The sequence below is a fragment of the Mastomys coucha genome, unplaced genomic scaffold (assembly GCF_008632895.1).
Source record: "Mastomys coucha isolate ucsf_1 unplaced genomic scaffold, UCSF_Mcou_1 pScaffold15, whole genome shotgun sequence".
NCBI classification, from domain to species: domain Eukaryota; kingdom Metazoa; phylum Chordata; class Mammalia; order Rodentia; family Muridae; genus Mastomys; species Mastomys coucha.
This window is the reverse complement of record NW_022196897.1, coordinates 108538393-108543657: the sequence shown is the minus strand read 5'-3', so window position 1 is coordinate 108543657 and position 5265 is coordinate 108538393. Positions and strand designations below refer to the sequence as shown.

Sequence of the window (5265 nt, the reverse complement as noted above, 5' to 3'; positions counted from 1 at the left end):
AATGAGAGGGGAGTGCAAGGAAAAGAAAAATGGAGAGGCGGAGTTGGTGGTGAAAGGTGTCTGATGCTCCCAAGAACTTATTTTTCTTCTGGTAGCAGGAGCGTAACACTCATCTCACTAGAACATTTCTGAGAATGTGAAAATGTGTCTGGGGATACTAACACTTCACTAAGCAAGAGTCATTTGAAGGTGGACAGGAATCAGTCCAGAAAGAGCTGTGAAGTGCTCGCTTCAGCAGCACATATACTAAAATTGGAACGATACAGAGAAGATTAGCATGGCCCCTGCTCAAGGATGACATGCAAATTCGTGAAGCATTCCATATTTAAAAAAAAAAAGAAAAGAAAAGAAAAGAAAAGAAAGAGAGAGCTGTGAAAACAAACAGGTCTGCCCCTTTCTTTTCTCTTCAAAATGAAGGTAAAACTAATACCTACCTCAAGGTCCAGATCTTTCAATCCAACAAAAATCTACTTAGCTCCCACATTATGAACACTAAGGTGACGGCTATCATAGGTATCCACAGAAGAAAGAGCTAAAATTCAGAGATGTGAAGAACATTTCACAAGATCGCATGATTAGGAAGTAGTACATCTGGGTTTGGGACATGCAAATATCTGGGACCAAAACCCAGGCTCATAGCCAGTATATTTATGTGCATTCTAACTTTGCAGTTGTCAACATATGAAGAATTTATAGTTAGTATGGGAACAAATTTAAAAGGTGACTCTGCAAGAGAAGGTGGAAAGAGTATAAGAGCCAAAGGGGATGGAGGATACCAGGAGAACGAGGCCTTTTGAATCAATTTAGCAAGGCTCGAATGAAACTGAAGCAGCAAGCAGAGGACGCGCAGATCTGCACAGGTCTGCACCAGGTCCTCTGCATATATAGTATCGATTTCAGCTTAGTACTTTTATAGGATTCCTGGGTGTATAGGTCTCTGACTCTTGCGCTTGTTCTTGGTACTCTTCCTTCTGTTGAGGTCCCTTGTCCCACCTCAATGTGATGGTTTTTATTTTACCTTATTATATTTTAGTTTGTCATGTTTGGTTTTTATCTCCTAGAAGCCTGCTCTTTTCTAATGAGAGACAGGAAAGGAGTGGATCTGGAGAGGATGGGAGGGATGAAAAGGGGAGAAGAAGGGAGGGAGGGGCAGGGGAGAGTAGAGGGAGGGAAAGCTATAATCAGGATATATTGTATGAGAAAATAATCTACTTTCAATAAATAATTTTTTTAAAAAATAAAATAAAATGTGACTCTACCACTTATAAGTAAGTGGTGACCCCAGTAGCCCCAACTAATTAATCTTCTTGGAGCTTAGTTTCCTCAAATATGATATTCTACATGGAGAAAACCTGAATTCACTACTTTTTCTCCTTGTTGTGTCAAAGTTATTGACAAAAGCAAGTTAAGGAAGAAAGGGTTGATCTTAGCTCATGATTTGGAATAGAGTTTATCATGGTGAGGGAGCCCTGGTGGCAGAGAAAGATGAATGCCGATGCTCAGCTTTCTCCTTTGTTTCATTTTTATTCAGTCTATGGGATGATACTGCATACACCCAGGGTAGATCTCTCTTCTCAATCTTTCCAGAAACAACCTCACAGATATACTTAGAAGTGTAGCCTAGAAGACAGCAAATCCAGGCAAGCTGGTAATGATGCTTCACCACCACAGCACCTAACACAGATGGTGGTTTTATTCCTTAAAGGACTTAGATGTTGTCTTAGTTAGGGTTTCTATTCCTGCACAAACATCATGACCATGAAGCAAGTTGGGGAGGAAAGGGTTTATTCAGCTTACACTTCCACATGGCTGTTGATCACCAGAGGAAGTCAGGACTAGAACTCAGGCAGGTCAGGAAGCAGGAGCTGATGCAGAGGCCATGGAGGGATGTTCCTTACTGGCTTGCTTCTCCTGGCTTGCTCAGCCTGCTCTCTTATAGAACCCAAGACTTCCAGCCCAGGGATGGCACCACCCACAAGGGGCCCTACCCCCTTGATCACTAATTGAAAAAAATGCCCCACAGCTAGGTCTCATGGAGGCACTTCCCCAACTAAGCTCCCTTCTCTGTGATAACTCCAGCTGGTGTCAAGTTGACATACAAAACCAGCCAGTACAGATGTCATGATTTATTTGTGAAGGGACCCTCAAAGTACAGATAATGGAGTGGGAAGAAAGTCAATAGAGGTCAGGTTAGAGGCCAGATAACTGCTGTGAGCAACTGTGGCTCATATGTGGAACCGCTCAGAAATGTCCCACAGGACAATTTCCAAAGTTTGATGAGCAACAGAATCACCTAGGGGGCTCCTAGGTTGTACCCTGCCTGGCCACATTTCTAGTTCAGTGGTTGGGAGAATAGCAGGTGAAGAATATTTTCAACAAATTTCCAAGTGAGGCTAGCCTACTGGGTTGCTTTTGAGAGCTGCTGAAATGACACTGGCCTTCTTCCTACTGGTTGAGAAGATTCATTGTTTCAGCACTCTCCTTGGAGATGACTCAAACATTCCTTCACACACACGTGTACACACTCACACACCACATACACACACACACACACACACACACACACACACACACCTCCCTGTGGGCCTGCAGTAGCACAGCAAGTTTAAGCAATACCAAGGAAAGCTGCAAGGCATATCAAAAGGGAAGCAAGTTCTCAGCCTGCGGGCCACTGCGGGGCACTGCGGGGCACTGCGGGCCACTGCGGGCTACTGCGGGCCACTGTGGGCTACTGCGGGCTAGCCTCTCACAGCTGCTGCTGAGACTACGCGGAGTAATGCCTCTCAACCCGTGAGTCTTGACCCTTTTAGGGTTGAATGACCCTTTCACATGGGGTCACCTAAGACCATCAGAAAAATGCAGATGTTTATTTGATGACTCCTAACAGTAGCAAAATTACAACTGTGAAGTAGTAATGAAAATTTTATTGTTGTGGCTCACCACAACATGAGGATCTGTATTAAAGGTCACAACATTAGGAAGGTTGAGAAGCACTGAGGTCGAGTGGCAAGCAGGAGTGAGTCATCAACAGTATGGGCTAATGCCTTCCTTCCTAAGGACGGCTGTGCCTGGGGTTCTTATTACTCACGAAGCTGAAGGAGGCTGTGTCCCCAAGACTTCCCTAACCAATTGATGGTGAATGTGGGAAACACCCTTCATCCAAAGGTGACATCTGTGATGGTAGACTCTTCCACATCAGTAATTTCATTAGCATATCCCAGGAGTGCGGTCTAGAACCATCAACCAAGAGTGACTGCAGTAACCAAGAGATGCACTGTGCACAGTAGCCATAGCAAGCACTTCCGGGCAGCAGAGGAGACACATTTCACATGCAAATCATGCAGAGTACAGAGCCTGACCACACACTCTCTGTGGTCTGTCTAGAAGGTAGGTAATGCTGCGACAAATAGGACAGCTCCCATTCATTCCGTTCTGCTTGTACGTTTAATTGTCAACATTGCCATCACTTTTAGCTGCAAATGAGCACAGTCCCATTGCCCATCAGTTGTTTGATGAGAGGAGAACAGACACTTTAGACATGATTTTTATTTGAGAAACACAATTATTATCCTTTTATGTGATATTCCATTTTTATCCATCACTTTCCCATTCACTCCTCGGTAATTATACTTCCCCACAAACTCAACATCAAAGTACAAGTCAACTCAAGATATTCCAGCATTCCTTTCAGTCCTGGGGCCTTTCTATGCTAACTCCAGATGTCTGTACTAGCAGGGGTTTTGTTTTAATCTTTCTCAAAGCACTTATATTATTCTTTATCTATCCATTGAACCAATCAGAACTTAGAAATACTATTTGCAGATGAGGAAACTGAGGCACAGAATAATGAATTGGAACTGACTAGCAGTGATTTCAGCTGACGCATGCTGACCAGTACTGGAAATCACAATTGCTTTTATTCCTGTGGTTGGAAAATTTTGGAAAATACTAACAGAGGAAGTTTCCCATTTTCCTTTCCCCTTTACTCAAATAAGTTAAAAGCACTTGCTCTGTTCATTGTCTCGGGGAAGACATTGGGTTAACAACAAAAATATTTAAATTAATTCTGTATGGGTTAAATAATAAAAATAATTATATTTTAAAGTGATAAAGATAACATAGCAAATGTTTGATCACAAGCAAATGGTAAACATTTGATGTGATAGATGTGTTAATTGCCCCAATTTGATTATTACAAAACATATACATGTATCAAGAAATAGCATTGTAGAGCAGAAACTTTTACTATTATTATGTGACAATTAAAATAACAAACAATGTAATTAAAAATACAAACAGTGAAATTAAATTATCTTTGGAGAATTCTAATGGGCTTCTGGAAGAAATGGGAAAATGAGAGAACAGAGGAATCCTAAGGACACACAAGAATGTGGAGAATTAGGAAGGCAGTTATCAGACTGAAAAGAACTTTCTAACATGTAATAGAAGAAAGATGTATCTGTGACCAAAATCAGTAGGACTCCAGATCTCCAGATCCTAGTTTCTGTCATTATACTCAAGCAAGGACCCAAAAGAAAATGCTCTGGGGAACATGGCATCTTAGGAACAGGCTTAAGACACCACAAATGACTAAAGGCCCAGAATGTTCAAGAAGTAACAGAATGCTCAAGCCTCAAAGAAAAAAATGTCAAGAGGACAAAGATGAAGGGAGTCTCATTATAGATAGGTTGACTGAGCTCAAGGCCATCATGTCGCAAATTTGGCCCACAGCAATAACACTTGGAACCTTAACCCACATCCATTAAGCAGATGTCAGGCTGAAGCGTTTAAGAGGGGGAAACCTCAGAATGGCTGAGTATCAGTTATCTGCCAAAGGAAATGTGGTTCTGGATCACAGAAGATTTTAAAAAGTGAGTGAGATTTTATACAGTGGAGCTTCACACTATGGAGACTATCACCAGGGTACATATTGAGTGATGTGCAATAAAGGGTTTTCTGGAATCCCGCCCAGAATTCTAGTTCCACCTTTGGGCTCTTCCTCTGCAGCCTAGTGGATTTAGGGTTTCATCTTCCAATGCTCTTGCTCAAGACTCACCGTCCTCTGACACCATTAAAACACTGCTGCACAGATCTACCCAATTTCCTATTAAGCATCTCATCTTCTACTAAGCAAATCCCCAGAGCTAGAAAACACAAATCATATTGAAAGTAAGAAATCATTCAGGACACATTCTTTTATATATTTTTTTCTTTATTTACATGTAAATTTCTCCTTTCCCAGTTTCCCCTCCAAAAAACAAACAA

General features: G+C 41.8%; 1 non-coding gene across 1 annotated transcript; it reads left to right on the top strand.

The window, feature by feature from the left end:
* The first annotated feature begins 222 nt into the window (after nucleotides 1-222).
* Nucleotides 223-329, top strand: LOC116092630. The gene has a single exon (XR_004119374.1). It is a non-coding gene; the product is annotated as a U6 spliceosomal RNA (small nuclear RNA).
* Nucleotides 330-5265: the final 4936 nt, after the last annotated feature.